The sequence below is a fragment of the Xylocopa sonorina genome, chromosome 4, assembly GCF_050948175.1.
Source record: "Xylocopa sonorina isolate GNS202 chromosome 4, iyXylSono1_principal, whole genome shotgun sequence".
NCBI classification, from domain to species: Eukaryota; Metazoa; Arthropoda; class Insecta; order Hymenoptera; family Apidae; genus Xylocopa; species Xylocopa sonorina.
The window spans coordinates 325039-343505 of NC_135196.1; positions in this window are offsets into that span (position 1 = coordinate 325039).

Below are 18467 nucleotides of genomic sequence, written 5' to 3' on the forward strand. Positions count from 1 at the left end.
AATAGAGTTCTAATGCTTCTTAAAACGCGATATCGCATCTCATTTCTATGATTCATGGTAAGATATAATATTCATTGCGAAGTGTTATGCATTCCTCGTCTACACTTCAAATGCATATAAATGCGATACTTCCATGCAAGGAAATAGCGTTTGCAGATGTCTACGTACCGTAGCAATAGAGTTCTTATGATTCTTAAAACGCGATATCGCATCTCATTTCTATGTTTCATGGTAAGATATAATATGATTTGCGAAGTGTTATGTATTCCTCGTCTACACTTCAAATGAATGTAAATGCGACACTTCCTTGCAAGGAAATAGCGTTTGCAGATGTCTACGTATCGTAGCAATAGTGTTCTTATGTTTCTTAAAACGCGATATCGCATCACATTTCAATGTTTCATGGTAAGATATAATATGATTTGCAAAGTGTTATGTATTCCTCGTCTACACTTCAAATGAATGTAAATGCGACACTTCCTTGCAAGGAAATAGCGTTTGCAAGCGTCTACCTATCGTAGCAATAGATTTCTAATGCTTCTTAAAACGCGATATCGCATCTCATTTCTATGTTTCATGGTAAGATATAATATGATTTGCGAAGTGTCATGTATTCCTCGTCTACACTTCAAATGAATGTAAATGCGACACTTCCATGCAAGGAAATAGCGTTTGCAAACGTCTACCTACCGTAGCAATGGAGTTCTAATGCTTCTTAAAACGCGATATCGCATCTCATTTCTATGTTTCATGGTAAGATATAATATGATTTGCGAAGTGTCATGTATTCCTCGTCCACACTTCAAGTGAATGTAAATGCGGCACTTCCTTGCAAGGAAATAGCGTTTGCAGATGTCTACGTATCGAAGCAATAGAGTTCAAATGCTTCTTAAAACGAGATATTGCATCTCATATCTATGTTTCATGATAAGATATAATATTCATTGCGAAGTGTTATGCATTCCTCGTCTACGATTCAAATGAATGTAAATGCGACACTTCCTTGCAAGGAAATAGCGTTTGCAGATGTCTACGTATCGTAGCAATAGAGTTCTTATGATTCTTAAAACGCGATATCGCATCTCATTTCTATGTTTCATGGTAAGATATAATATGATTTGCGACGTGTTATGTATTCCTCGTCTACACTTCAAATGAATGTGAATGCGAAACTTCCTCGCTAGGAAATAGCGTTTGCAGATGTCTACGTATCGTAGCAATAGATTTCCAATGCTTCTTAAAACGCGATATCGCATCTCATTTCTATGTTTCATGGTAAGATATAATATGATTTGCGAAGTGTCATGAATTCCTCGTCTACACTTCAAATGAATCAAAATGCAATACTTCCTCGCTAGGAAATAGCGTTTGCAGATGTCTACGTATCGTAGCAATAGATTCCCAATGCTTCTTAAAACGCGATATCGCATCTCATTTCTATGTTTCATGGTAAGATATAATATGATTTGCGAAGTGTCATGTATTCCTCGCCTACACTTCAAATGAATGAAAATGCCATACTTCCCTGATAGGAAATAGCGTCTGCAGATGTCCAGGTATCGTAGCAATAGAGTTCTAATGCTTCTTAAAACGCGATATCGCATCTCATTTCTATGTTTCATGGTAAGATATAATATTCATTGCGAAGTGTTATGCATTCCTCGTCTACACTTCAAATGCATATAAATGCGATACTTCCATGCGAGGAAATAGCGTTTGCAGATGTCTACGTACCGTAGCAATAGAGTTCTTATGATTCTTAAAACGCGATATCGCATCTCATTTCTATGTTTCATGGTAAGATATAATATGATTTGCGAAGTGTTATGTATTCCTCGTCTACACTTCAAATGAATGTAAATGCGACACTTCCTTGCAAGGAAATAGCGTTTGCAGATGTCTATGTATCGTAGCAATAGATTTCTAATGCTTCTTAAAACGCGATATCGCATCTCATTTCTATGTTTCATGGTAAGATATAATATGATTTGCGAAGTGTCATGTATTCCTCGTCTACACTTCAAATGAATGTTAATGCGACACTTCCATGCAAGGAAATAGCGTTTGCAGATGTCTACGTATCGTAGCAATAGTGTTCTTATGTTTCTTAAAACGCGATATCGCATCTCATTTCTATGTTTCATGGTAAGATATAATATGATTTGCGAAGTGTTATGTTTTCCTCGTCTACACTTCAAATGAATGTAAATGCGACACTTCCTTGTAAGGAAATAGCGTTTGCAGATGTCTACCTATTGTAGCAATAGAGTTCTAATGCTTCTTAAAACGCGATATCGCATCTCATGTCTATGTTCCATGGTAAGATATAATATGATTTGCGAAGTGTCATGTATTACTCGTCTACACTTCAAATGCATGTAAATGCGAAACTTCCATGCAGGGAAATTGCGTTTGCAGATGTCTACGTATCGTAGCAATAGAGTTCTTATGATTCTTAAAACGCGATATCGCATCTCATTTCTATGTTTCATGGTAAGATATAATATGATTTGCGAAGTGTTATGTATTCTTCGTCTACACTTCAAATGAATGTAAATGCGACACTTCCTTGCAAGGAAATAGCGTTTGCAAATGTCTACCTATCGTCGCAATAGTGTTCCAAAGCTCCTTAAAACGCGATATCGCATCTCAGTTCTATGTTTCATGGTAATATATAATATGATTTGCGAAGTGTTATGTTTTCCTCGTCTACACTTCAAATGAATGTAAATGCGACACTTCCTTGTAAGGAAATAGCGTTTGCAAACGTCTACCTACCGTAGCAATAGTGTTCTAATGCTTCTTAAAACGCGATATCGCATCTCATTCCTATGTTTCATGGTAAGATATATTATGATTTGCGAAGTGTTATGCATTCCTCGTCTACGATTCAAATGAATGTAAATGCGACACTTCCTTGCAAGGAAATTGCGTTTGCAGATGTCTACGTATCGTAGCAATAGAGTTCAAATGCTTCTTAAAACGAGATATTGCATCTCATATCTATGTTTCATGATAAGATATAATATTCATTGCGAAGTGTTATGCATTCCTCGTCTACACTTCAAATGAATGTAAATGCGACACTTCCTTGTAAAGAAATAGCGTTTGCAGATGTCTACCTATCGTAGCAATAGAGTTCTAATGCTTCTTATAACGCGATATCGCATCTCATTTCTATGTTTCATGGTAAGATATAATATGATTTGCGAAGTGTTATGTTTTCCTCGTCTACACTTCAAATGAATGTAAATGCGACACTTCCTTGTAAGGATATAGCGTTTGCAAATGTCTACCTATCGTAGCAATAGTGTTCTAATGCTTCTTAAAACGCGATATCGCATCTCAGTTCTATGTTTCATGGTAAGATATAATATGATTTGCGAAGTGTTACGTACTCCTCGTCTACACTTCAAATGAATGTAAATGCGACACTTCCTTGCAAGGAAATAGCGTTTGCAGATGTCTTCGTATCGAAGCAATGGACTTCAAATGCTTCTTAAAACGAGATATTGCATCTCATTTCTATGTTTCATGGTAAGATATATTATGATTTGCGAAGTGTTATGTATTCCTCGTCTACACTTCAAATGAATGTAAATGCGACACTTCCTTGCAAGGAAATAGCGTTTGCAGATCTCTACGTACCGTAGCAACAGAGTTCTTATGATTCTTAAAACGCGATATCGCATCTCATTTCTATGTTTCATGGTAAGATATAATATGATTTGCGAAGTATTATGTATTCCTCGTCTACACTTCAAATGAATGTGAATGCGACACTTCCTCGCTAGGAAATAGCGTTTGCAGATGTCTACGTATCGTAGCAATAGATTTCCAATGCTTCTTAAAACGCGATATCGCATCTCATTTCTATGTTTCATGGTAAGATATAATATGATTTGCGAAGTGTCATGTATTCCTCGTCTACACTTCAAATGAATGAAAATGCAATACTTCCTCGCTAGGAAATAGCGTTTGCAGATGTCTACGTATCGTAGCAATAGATTTCCAATGCTTCTTAAAACGCGATATCGCATCTCATTTCTATGTTTCATGGTAAGATATAATATGATATGCGAAGTGTCATGTATTCCTCGCCTACACTTCAAATGAATGAAAATGCCATACTTCCCTGATAGGAAATAGCGTCTGCAGGTGTCCAGGTATCGTAGCAATAGAGTTCTAATGCTTCTTAAAACGCGATATCGCATCTCATTTCTATGTTTCATGGTAAGATATAATATTCATTGCGAAGTGTTATGCATTCCTCGTCTACACTTCAAATGCATATAAATGCGATACTTCCATGCAAGGAAATAGCGTTTGCAGATGTCTACGTACCGTAGCAATAGAGTTCTTATGATTCTTAAAACGCGATATCGCATCTCATTTCTATGTTTCATGGTAAGATATAATATGATTTGCGAAGTGTTATGTATTCCTCGTCTACACTTCAAATGAATGTAAATGCGACACTTCCTTGCAAGGAAATAGCGTTTGCAGATGTCTATGTATCGTAGCAATAGATTTCTAATGCTTCTTAAAACGCGATATCGCATCTCATTTCTATGTTTCATGGTAAGATATAATATGATTTGCGAAGTGTCATGTATTCCTCGTCTACACTTCAAATGAATGTAAATGCGACACTTCCATGCAAGGAAATAGCGTTTGCAAATGTCTACCTACCGTAGCAATAGAGTTCTAATGCTTCTTAAAACGCGTTATCGCATCTCATTTCTATGTTTCATGGTAAGATATAATATGATTTGCGAAGTGTCATGTATTCCTCGTCTACACTTCAATTGAATGTAAATGCGACACTTCCTTGCAAGGAAATAGCGTTTGCAGATGTCTACGTATCGAAGCAATAGAGTTCAAATGCTTCTTAAAACGAGGTATTGCATCTCATATCTATGTTTCATGATAAGATATAATATTCATTGCGAAGTGTTATGCATTCCTCGTCTACGATTCAAATGAATGTAAATGCGACACTTCCTTGCAAGGAAATAGCGTTTGCAGATGTCTACGTATCGTAGCAATAGTGTTCTTATGTTTCTTAAAACGCGATATCGCATCTCAGTTCTATGTTTCATGGTAAGATATAATATGATTTGCGAAGCGTTATGTTTTCCTCGTCTACACTTCAAATGAATGTAAATGCGACACTTCCTTGTAAGGAAATAGCGTTTGCAGATGTCTACCTATCGTAGCAATAGAGTTCTTATGATTCTTAAAACGCGATATAGCATCTCAGTTCTATGTTTCATGGTAAGATATAATATGATTTGCGAAGTGTCATGTATTCCTCGTGTACACTTCAAATGAATCAAAATGCAATACTTCCTCGCTAGGAAATAGCGTTTGCAGATGTCTACGTATCGTAGCAATAGATTTCCAATGCTTCTTAAAACGCGATATCGCATCTCATTTCTATGTTTCATGGTAAGATATAATATGATTTGCGAAGTGTCATGTATTCCTCGCCTACACTTCAAATGAATGAAAATGCCATACTTCCCTGATAGGAAATAGCGTCTGCAGATGTCCAGGTATCGTAGCAATAGAGTTCTAATGCTTCTTAAAACGCGATATCGCATCTCATTTCTATGTTTCATGGTAAGATATAATATTCATTGCGAAGTGTTATGCATTCCTCGTCTACACTTCAAATGCATATAAATGCGGTACTTCCATGCAAGGAAATAGCGTTTGCAGATGTCTACGTACCGTAGCAATAGAGTTCTTATGATTCTTAAAACGCGATATCGCATCTCATTTCTATGTTTCATGGTAAGATATAATATGATTTGCGAAGTGTCATGTATTCCTCGTCTACACTTCAAATGAATGTAAATGCGAAACTTCCTTGCAGGGAAATAGCGTTTGCAAACGTCTACCTACCGTAGCAATAGAGTTCTAATGCTTCTTAAAACGCGATATCGCATCTCATTTCTATATTTCATGGTAAGATATAATATGATTTGCGAAGTGTTATGTATTCCTCGTCTACACTTCAAATGAATGTAAATGAAACACTTCCTTGCAAGGAAATATCGTTTGCAGATGTCTACGTATCGTGGCAATAGAGTTCTTATGACTCTTAAAACGCGATATCGCATCTCATTTCTATGTTTCATGGTAAGGTATAATATGATTTGCGAAGTGTTATGTATTCCTCGTCTACACTTCAAGTGAATGTAAATGCGACACTTCCTTGCAAGGAAATAGCGTTTGCAGATGTCTATGTATCGTAGCAATAGATTTCTAATGCTTCTTAAAACGCGATATCGCATCTCATTTCTATGTTTCATGGTAAGATATAATATGATTTGCGAAGTGTCATGTATTCCTCGTCTACACTTCAAATGAATGTAAATGCGACACTTCCATGCAAGGAAATAGCGTTTGCAGATGTCTACGTATCGTAGCAATAGTGTTCTTATGTTTCCTAAAACGCGATATCGCATCTCATTTCTATGTTTCATGGTAAGATATAATATGATTTGCGAAGTGTTATGTATTCCGCGTCTACACTTCAAATGAATGTAAATGCGACACTTCTTTGCAAGGAAATAGCGTTTGCAAATGTCTACCTACCGTAGCAATAGAGTTCTAATGCTTCTTAAAACGCGATATCGCATCTCATTTCTATGTTTCATGGTAAGATATAATATGATTTGCGAAGTGTCATGTATTCCTCGTCTACACTTCAATTGAATGTAAATGCGACACTTCCTTGCAAGGAAATAGCGTTTGCAGATGTCTACGTATCGAAGCAATAGAGTTCAAATGCTTCTTAAAACGAGGTATTGCATCTCATATCTATGTTTCATGATAAGATATAATATTCATTGCGAAGTGTTATGCATTCCTCGTCTACGATTCAAATGAATGTAAATGCGACACTTCCTTGCAAGGAAATAGCGTTTGCAGATGTCTACGTATCGTAGCAATAGTGTTCTTATGTTTCTTAAAACGCGATATCGCATCTCAGTTCTATGTTTCATGGTAAGATATAATATGATTTGCGAAGCGTTATGTTTTCCTCGTCTACACTTCAAATGAATGTAAATGCGACACTTCCTTGTAAGGAAATAGCGTTTGCAGATGTCTACCTATCGTAGCAATAGAGTTCTTATGATTCTTAAAACGCGATATCGCATCTCAGTTCTATGTTTCATGGTAAGATATAATATGATTTGCGAAGTGTCATGTATTCCTCGTCTACACTTCAAATGAATCAAAATGCAATACTTCCTCGCTAGGAAATAGCGTTTGCAGATGTCTACGTATCGTAGCAATAGATTTCCAATGCTTCTTAAAACGCGATATCGCATCTCATTTCTATGTTTCATGGTAAGATATAATATGATTTGCGAAGTGTCATGTATTCCTCGCCTACACTTCAAATGAATGAAAATGCCATACTTCCCTGATAGGAAATAGCGTCTGCAGATGTCCAGGTATCGTAGCAATAGGGTTCTAATGCTTCTTAAAACGCGATATCGCATTTCATTTCTATGTTTCATGGTAAGATATAATATTCATTGCGAAGTGTTATGCATTCCTCGTCTACACTTCAAATGCATATAAATGCGATACTTCCATGCAAGGAAATAGCGTTTGCAGATGTCTACGTACCGTAGCAATAGATTTCTAATGCTTCTTAAAACGCGATATCGCATCTCATTTCTATGTTTCATGGTAAGATATAATATGATTTGCGAAGTGTCATGTATTCCTCGTCTACACTTCAAATGAATGTAAATGCGACACTTCCATGCAAGGAAATAGCGTTTGCAGATGTCTACGTATCGTAGCAATAGTGTTCTTATGTTTCATAAAACGCGATATCCATCTCATTTCTATGTTTCATAGTAAGATATAATATGATTTGCGAAGTATTATGTATTCCGCGTCTACACTTCAAATGAATGTAAATGCGACACTTCTTTGCAAGGAAATAGCGTTTGCAAATGTCTACCTACCGTAGCAATAGAGTTCTAATGCTTCTTAAAACGCGATATCGCATCTCATTTCTATGTTTCATGGTAAGATATAATATGATTTGCGAAGTGTCATGTATTCCTCGTCTACACTTCAATTGAATGTAAATGCGACACTTCCTTGTAAGGAAATAGCGTTTGCAGATGTCTACCTATCGTAGCAATAGAGTTCTTATGATTCTTAAAACGCGATATCGCATCTCAGTTCTATGTTTCATGGTAAGATATAATATGATTTGCGAAGTGTCATGTATTCCTCGTCTACACTTCAAATGAATCAAAATGCAATACTTCCTCGCTAGGAAATAGCGTTTGCAGATGTCTACGTATCGTAGCAATAGATTTCCAATGCTTCTTAAAACGCGATATCGCATCTCATTTCTATGTTTCATGGTAAGATATAATATGATTTGCGAAGTGTCATGTATTCCTCGCCTACACTTCAAATGAATGAAAATGCCATACTTCCCTGATAGGAAATAGCGTCTGCAGATGTCCAGGTATCGTAGCAATAGAGTTCTAATGCTTCTTAAAACGCGATATCGCATCTCATTTCTATGTTTCATGGTAAGATATAATATTCATTGCGAAGTGTTATGCATTCCTCGTCTACACTTCAAATGCATATAAATGCGATACTTCCATGCAAGGAAATAGCGTTTGCAGATGTCTACGTACCGTAGCAATAGATTTCTAATGCTTCTTAAAACGCGATATCGCATCTCATTTCTATATTTCATGGTAAGATATAATATGATTTGCGAAGTGTTATGTATTCCTCGTCTACACTTCAAATGAATGTAAATGAAACACTTCCTTGCAAGGAAATATCGTTTGCAGATGTCTACGTATCGTGGCAATAGAGTTCTTATGACTCTTAAAACGCGATATCGCATCTCATTTCTATGTTTCATGGTAAGGTATAATATGATTTGCGAAGTGTTATGTATTCCTCGTCTACACTTCAAGTGAATGTAAATGCGACACTTCCTTGCAAGGAAATAGCGTTTGCAGATGTCTATGTATCGTAGCAATAGATTTCTAATGCTTCTTAAAACGCGATATCGCATCTCATTTCTATGTTTCATGGTAAGATATAATATGATTTGCGAAGTGTCATGTATTCCTCGTCTACACTTCAATTGAATGTAAATGCGACACTTCCTTGTAAGGAAATAGCGTTTGCAGATGTCTACCTATCGTAGCAATAGAGTTCTTATGATTCTTAAAACGCGATATCGCATCTCATTTCTATGTTTCATGGTAAGATATAATATGATTTGCGAAGTGTCATGTATTCCTCGTCTACACTTCAAATGAATCAAAATGCAATACTTCCTCGCTAGGAAATAGCGTTTGCAGATGTCTACGTATCGTAGCAATAGATTTCCAATGCTTCTTAAAACGCGATATCGCATCTCATTTCTATGTTTCATGGTAAGATATAATATGATTTGCGAAGTGTCATGTATTCCTCGCCTACACTTCAAATGAATGAAAATGCCATACATCCCTGATAGGAAATAGCGTCTGCAGATGTCCAGGTATCGTAGCAATAGAGTTCTAATGCTTCTTAAAACGCGATATCGCATCTCATTTCTATGTTTCATGGTAAGATATAATATTAATTGCGAAGTGTTATGCATTCCTCGTCTACACTTCAAATGCATATAAATGCGATACTTCCATGCAAGGAAATAGCGTTTGCAGATGTCTACGTACCGTAGCAATAGATTTCTAATGCTTCTTAAAACGCGATATCGCATCTCATTTCTATGTTTCATGGTAAGATATAATATGATTTGCGAAGTGTCATGTATTCCTCGTCTACACTTCAAATGAATGTAAATGCGACACTTCCATGCAAGGAAATAGCGTTTGCAGATGTCTACGTATCGTAGCAATAGTGTTCTTATGTTTCATAAAACGCGATATCCATCTCATTTCTATGTTTCATAGTAAGATATAATATGATTTGCGAAGTATTATGTATTCCGCGACTACACTTCAAATGAATGTAAATGCGACTCTTCTTTGCAAGGAAATAGCGTTTGCAAATGTCTACCTACCGTAGCAATAGAGTTCTAATGCTTCTTAAAACGCGATATCGCATCTCATTTCTATGTTTCATGGTAAGATATAATATGATTTGCGAAGTGTCATGTATTCCTCGTCTACACTTCAATTGAATGTAAATGCGACACTTCCTTGTAAGGAAATAGCGTTTGCAGATGTCTACCTATCCTAGCAATAGAGTTCTTATGATTCTTAAAACGCGATATCGCATCTCAGTTCTATGTTTCATGGTAAGATATAATATGATTTGCGAAGTGTCATGTATTCCTCGTCTACACTTCAAATGAATCAAAATGCAATACTTCCTCGCTAGGAAATAGCGTTTGCAGATGTCTACGTATCGTAGCAATAGATTTCCAATGCTTCTTAAAACGCGATATCGCATCTCATTTCTATGTTTCATGGTAAGATATAATATGATTTGCGAAGTGTCATGTATTCCTCGCCTACACTTCAAATGAATGAAAATGCCATACTTCCCTGATAGGAAATAGCGTCTGCAGATGTCCAGGTATCGTAGCAATAGAGTTCTAATGCTTCTTAAAACGCGATATCGCATCTCATTTCTATGTTTCATGGTAAGATATAATATTCATTGCGAAGTGTTATGCATTCCTCGTCTACACTTCAAATGCATATAAATGCGATACTTCCATGCAAGGAAATAGCGTTTGCAGATGTCTACGTACCGTAGCAATAGATTTCTAATGCTTCTTAAAACGCGATATCGCATCTCATTTCTATATTTCATGGTAAGATATAATATGATTTGCGAAGTGTTATGTATTCCTCGTCTACACTTCAAATGAATGTAAATGAAACACTTCCTTGCAAGGAAATATCGTTTGCAGATGTCTACGTATCGTGGCAACAGAGTTCTTATGACTCTTAAAACGCGATATCGCATCTCATTTCTATGTTTCATGGTAAGGTATAATATGATTTGCGAAGTGTTATGTATTCCTCGTCTACACTTCAAGTGAATGTAAATGCGACACTTCCTTGCAAGGAAATAGCGTTTGCAGATGTCTATGTATCGTAGCAATAGATTTCTAATGCTTCTTAAAACGCGATATCGCATCTCATTTCTATGTTTCATGGTAAGATATAATATGATTTGCGAAGTGTCATGTATTCCTCGTCTACACTTCAAATGAATGTAAATGCGACACTTCCATGCAAGGAAATAGCGTTTGCAGATGTCTACGTATCGTAGCAATAGTGTTCTTATGTTTCCTAAAACGCGATATCGCATCTCATTTCTATGTTTCATGGTAAGATATAATATGATTTGCGAAGTGTTATGTATTCCGCGTCTACACTTCAAATGAATGTAAATGCGACACTTCTTTGCAAGGAAATAGCGTTTGCAAATGTCTACCTACCGTAGCAATAGAGTTCTAATGCTTCTTAAAACGCGATATCGCATCTCATTTCTATGTTTCATGGTAAGATATAATATGATTTGCGAAGTGTCATGTATTCCTCGTCTACACTTCAATTGAATGTAAATGCGACACTTCCTTGCAAGGAAATAGCGTTTGCAGATGTCTACGTATCGAAGCAATAGGGTTCAAATGCTTCTTAAAACGAGGTATTGCATCTCATATCTATGTTTCATGATAAGATATAATATTCATTGCGAAGTGTTATGCATTCCTCGTCTACGATTCAAATGAATGTAAATGCGACACTTCCTTGCAAGGAAATAGCGTTTGCAGATGTCTACGTATCGTAGCAATAGTGTTCTTATGTTTCTTAAAACGCGATATCGCATCTCAGTTCTATGTTTCATGGTAAGATATAATATGATTTGCGAAGCGTTATGTTTTCCTCGTCTACACTTCAAATGAATGTAAATGCGACACTTCCTTGTAAGGAAATAGCGTTTGCAGATGTCTACCTATCGTAGCAATAGAGTTCTTATGATTCTTAAAACGCGATATAGCATCTCAGTTCTATGTTTCATGGTAAGATATAATATGATTTGCGAAGTGTCATGTATTCCTCGTCTACACTTCAAATGAATCAAAATGCAATACTTCCTCGCTAGGAAATAGCGTTTGCAGATGTCTACGTATCGTAGCAATAGATTTCCAATGCTTCTTAAAACGCGATATCGCATCTCATTTCTATGTTTCATGGTAAGATATAATATGATTTGCGAAGTGTCATGTATTCCTCGCCTACACTTCAAATGAATGAAAATGCCATACTTCCCTGATAGGAAATAGCGTCTGCAGATGTCCAGGTATCGTAGCAATAGAGTTCTAATGCTTCTTAAAACGCGATATCGCATCTCATTTCTATGTTTCATGGTAAGATATAATATTCATTGCGAAGTGTTATGCATTCCTCGTCTACACTTCAAATGCATATAAATGCGGTACTTCCATGCAAGGAAATAGCGTTTGCAGATGTCTACGTACCGTAGCAATAGAGTTCTTATGATTCTTAAAACGCGATATCGCATCTCATTTCTATGTTTCATGGTAAGATATAATATGATTTGCGAAGTGTCATGTATTCCTCGTCTACACTTCAAATGAATGTAAATGCGACACTTCCTTGCAGGGAAATAGCGTTTGCAAACGTCTACCTACCGTAGCAATAGAGTTCTAATGCTTCTTAAAACGCGATATCGCATCTCATTTCTATATTTCATGGTAAGATATAATATGATTTGCGAAGTGTTATGTATTCCTCGTCTACACTTCAAATGAATGTAAATGAAACACTTCCTTGCAAGGAAATATCGTTTGCAGATGTCTACGTATCGTGGCAATAGAGTTCTTATGACTCTTAAAACGCGATATCGCATCTCATTTCTATGTTTCATGGTAAGGTATAATATGATTTGCGAAGTGTTATGTATTCCTCGTCTACACTTCAAGTGAATGTAAATGCGACACTTCCTTGCAAGGAAATAGCGTTTGCAGATGTCTATGTATCGTAGCAATAGATTTCTAATGCTTCTTAAAACGCGATATCGCATCTCATTTCTATGTTTCATGGTAAGATATAATATGATTTGCGAAGTGTCATGTATTCCTCGTCTACACTTCAAATGAATGTAAGTGCGACACTTCCATGCAAGGAAATAGCGTTTGCAGATGTCTACGTATCGTAGCAATAGTGTTCTTATGTTTCCTAAAACGCGATATCGCATCTCATTTCTATGTTTCATGGTAAGATATAATATGATTTGCGAAGTGTTATGTATTCCGCGTCTACACTTCAAATGAATGTAAATGCGACACTTCTTTGCAAGGAAATAGCGTTTGCAAATGTCTACCTACCGTAGCAATAGAGTTCTAATGCTTCTTAAAACGCGATATCGCATCTCATTTCTATGTTTCATGGTAAGATATAATATGATTTGCGAAGTGTCATGTATTCCTCGTCTACACTTCAATTGAATGTAAATGCGACACTTCCTTGTAAGGAAATAGCGTTTGCAGATGTCTACCTATCCTAGCAATAGAGTTCTTATGATTCTTAAAACGCGATATCGCATCTCAGTTCTATGTTTCATGGTAAGATATAATATGATTTGCGAAGTGTCATGTATTCCTCGTCTACACTTCAAATGAATCAAAATGCAATACTTCCTCGCTAGGAAATAGCGTTTGCAGATGTCTACGTATCGTAGCAATAGATTTCCAATGCTTCTTAAAACGCGATATCGCATCTCATTTCTATGTTTCATGGTAAGATATAATATGATTTGCGAAGTGTCATGTATTCCTCGCCTACACTTCAAATGAATGAAAATGCCATACTTCCCTGATAGGAAATAGCGTCTGCAGATGTCCAGGTATCGTAGCAATAGAGTTCTAATGCTTCTTAAAACGCGATATCGCATCTCATTTCTATGTTTCATGGTAAGATATAATATTCATTGCGAAGTGTTATGCATTCCTCGTCTACACTTCAAATGCATATAAATGCGATACTTCCGTGCAAGGAAATAGCGTTTGCAGATGTCTACGTACCGTAGCAATAGATTTCTAATGCTTCTTAAAACGCGATATCGCATCTCATTTCTATATTTCATGGTAAGATATAATATGATTTGCGAAGTGTTATGTATTCCTCGTCTACACTTCAAATGAATGTAAATGCGACACTTCCTTGCAAGGAAATAGCGTTTGCAAGCGTCTACCTATCGTAGCAATAGAGTTCTAATGCTTCTTAAAACGCGATATCGCATCTCATTTCTATATTTCATGGTAAGATATAATATGATTTGCGAAGTGTTATGTATTCTTCGTCTACACTTCAAATGAATGTAAATGCGACACTTCCTCGCAAGGAAATAGCGTTTGCAAATGTCTACCTATCGTCGCAATAGTGTTCCAAAGCTCCTTAAAACGCGATACCGCATCTCATTTCTATGTTTCATGGTAAGACATAATATGATTTGCGAAGTGTTATGTATTCCTCGTCTACACTTCAAATGAATGTTAATGCGACACTTCCTCGCTAGGAAATAGCGTTTGCAGATGTCTTCGTATCGTAGCAATAGATTTCCAATGCTTCCTAAAACGCGATATCGCATATCATTTCTATGTTTCATGGTAAGATATAATATGATTTGCGAAGTGTTATGTATTCCTCGTCTACACTTCAAATGAATGTAAATGAAACACTTCCTTGCTAGGAAATATCGTTTGCAGATGTCTACGTATCGTGGCAATAGAGTTCTTATGACTCTTAAAACGCGATATCGCATCTCATTTCTATGTTTCATGGTAAGATATAATATGATTTGCGAAGTGTCATGTATTCCTCGTCTACACTTCAAATGAATGTAAGTGCGACACTTCCATGCAAGGAAATAGCGTTTGCAGATGTCTACGTATCGTAGCAATAGTGTTCTTATGTTTCTTAAAACGCGATATCGCATCTCATTTCTATGTTTCATGGTAAGATATAATATGATTTGCGAAGTGTTATGTATTCCGCGTCTACACTTCAAATGAATGTAAATGCGACACTTCTTTGCAAGGAAATAGCGTTTGCAAATGTCTACCTATCGTAGCAATAGTGTTCTAGTGCTTCTTAAAACGCGATATCGCATCTCAGTTCTATGTTTCATGGTATGATATAATATGATTTGCGAAGTGTTATGTTTTCCTCGTCTACACTACAAATGAATGTAAATGCGACACTTCCTTGTAAGGAAATAGCGTTTGCAGATGTATACCTATCGTAGCAATAGAGTTCTTATGATTCTTAAAACGCGATATCGCATCTCATTTCTATGTTTCATGGTAAGATATAATATGATTTGCGAAGTGTTATGTATTCCTCGTCTACACTTCAAATGAATGTGAATGCGACACTTCCTCGCTAGGAAATAGCGTTTGCAGATGTCTACGTATCGTAGCAATAGGTTTCCAATGCTTCTTAAAACGCGATATCGCATCTCATTTCTATGTTTCATGGTAAGATATAATATTCATTGCGAAGTGTTATGCATTCCTCGTCTACACTTCAAATGCATATAAATGCGATACTTCCATGCAAGGAAATAGCGTTTGCAGATGTCTACGTATCGTAGCAATAGAGTTCTTATGACTCTTAAAACGCGATATCGCATCTCATTTCTATGTTTCATGGTAAGGTATAATATGATTTGCGAAGTGTTATGTATTCCTCGTCTACACTTCAAGTGAATGTAAATGCGACACTTCCTTGCAAGGAAATAGCGTTTGCAGATGTCTATGTATCGTAGCAATAGATTTCTAATGCTTCTTAAAACGCGATATCGCATCTCATTTCTATGTTTCATGGTAAGATATAATATGATTTGCGAAGTGTCATGTATTCCTCGTCTACACTTCAAATGAATGTAAATGCGACACTTCCATGCAAGGAAATAGCGTTTGCAGATGTCTACGTATCGTAGCAATAGTGTTCTTATGTTTCTTAAAACGCGATATCGCATCTCATTTCTATGTTTCATGGTAAGATATAATATGATTTGCGAAGTGTTATGTATTCCGCGTCTACACTTCAAATGAATGTAAATGCGACACTTCTTTGCAAGGAAATAGCGTTTGCAAATGTCTACCTACCGTAGCAATAGAGTTCTAATGCTTCTTAAAACGCGATATCGCATCTCATTTCTATGTTTCATGGTAAGATATAATATGATTTGCGAAGTGTCATGTATTCCTCGTCTACACTTCAATTGAATGTAAATGCGACACTTCCTTGCAAGGAAATAGCGTTTGCAGATGTCTACGTATCGAAGCAATAGAGTTCAAATGCTTCTTAAAACGAGATATTGCATCTCATATCTATGTTTCATGATAAGATATAATATTCATTGCGAAGTGTTATGCATTCCTCGTCTACGATTCAAATGAATGTAAATGCGACACTTCCTTGCAAGGAAATAGCGTTTGCAGATGTCTACGTATCGTAGCAATAGTGTTCTTATGTTCCTTAAAACGCGATATCGCATCACATTTCAATGTTTCATGGTAAGATATAATATGATTTGCGAAGTGTTATGTATTCCTCGTCTACACTTCAAATGAATGTAAATGCGACACTTCCTTGCAAGGAAATAGCGTTTGCAAACGTCTACCTATCGTAGCAATAGAGTTCTAATGCTTCTTAAAACGCGATATCGCACCTCATTTCTATATTTCATGGTAAGATATAATATGATTTGCGAAGTGTTATGTATTCTTCGTCTACACTTCAAATGAATGTAAATGCGACACTTCCTTGCAAGGAAATAGCGTTTGCACATGTCTACCTATCGTCGCAATAGTGTTCTAATGCTCCTTAAAACGCGATATCGCATCTCATTTCTATGTTTCATGGTAAGATATAATATGATTTGCGAAGTGTCATGTATTCCTCGTCTACACTTCAAGTGAATGTAAATGCGACACTTCCTTGCAAGGAAATAGCGTTTGCAGATGTCTACGTATCGAAGAAATAGAGTTCAAATGCTTCCTAAAACGAGATATTGCATCTCATATCTATGTTTCATGATAAGATATAATATTCATTGCGAAGTGTTATGCACTCCTCGTCTACGATTCAAATGAATGTAAATGCGACACTTCCTTGCAAGGAAATAGCGTTTGCAGATGTCTACGTATCGTAGCAATAGAGTTCTTATGATTCTTAAAACGCGATATCGCATCTCATTTCTATGTTTCATGGTAAGATATAATATGATTTGCGAAGTGTCATGTATTCCTCGTCTACACTTCAAGTGAATGTTAATGCGACACTTCCTCGCTAGGAAATAGCGTTTGCAGATGTCTTCGTATCGTAGCAATAGATTTCCAATGCTTCTTAAAACGCGATATCGCATCTCATTTCTATGTTTCATGGTAAGATATAATATGATTTGCGAAGTGTTATGTTTTCCTCGTCTGCACTTCAAATGAATGTAAATGCGACACTTCCTTGTAAGGAAATAGCGTTTGCAAACGTCTACCTACCGTAGCAATAGTGTTCTAATGCTTCTTAAAACGCGATATCGCATCTCATTCCTATGTTTCATGGTAAGATATATTATGATTTGCGAAGTGTTATGCATTCCTCGTCTACGATTCAAATGAATGTAAATGCGACACTTCCTTGCAAGGAAATTGCGTTTGCAGATGTCTACGTATCGTAGCAATAGAGTTCAAATGCTTCTTAAAACGAGATATTGCATCTCATATCTATGTTTCATGATAAGATATAATATTCATTGCGAAGTGTTATGCATTCCTCGTCTACACTTCAAATGAATGTAAATGCGACACTTCCTTGTAAAGAAATAGCGTTTGCAGATGTCTACCTATCGTAGCAATAGAGTTCTAATGCTTCTTATAACGCGATATCGCATCTCATTTCTATGTTTCCTGGTAAGATATAATATGATTTGCGAAGTGTTATGTTTTCCTCGTCTACACTTCAAATGAATGTAAATGCGACACTTCCTTGTAAGGATATAGCGTTTGCAAATGTCTACCTATCGTAGCAATATTGTTCTAATGCTTCTTAAAACGCGATATCGCATCTCAGTTCTATGTTTCATGGTAAGATATAATATGATTTGCGAAGTGTTACGTACTCCTCGTCTACACTTCAAATGAATGTGAATGCGACACTTCCTCGCTAGGAAATAGCGTTTGCAGATGTCTACGTATCGTAGCAATAGATTTCCAATGCTTCTTAAAACGCGATATCGCATCTCATTTCTATGTTTCATGGTAAGATATAATATGATTTGCGAAGTGTCATGTATTCCTCGTCTACACTTCAAATGAATGAAAATGCAATACTTCCTCGCTAGGAAATAGCGTTTGCAGATGTCTACGTATCGTAGCAATGGATTTCCAATGCTTCTTAAAA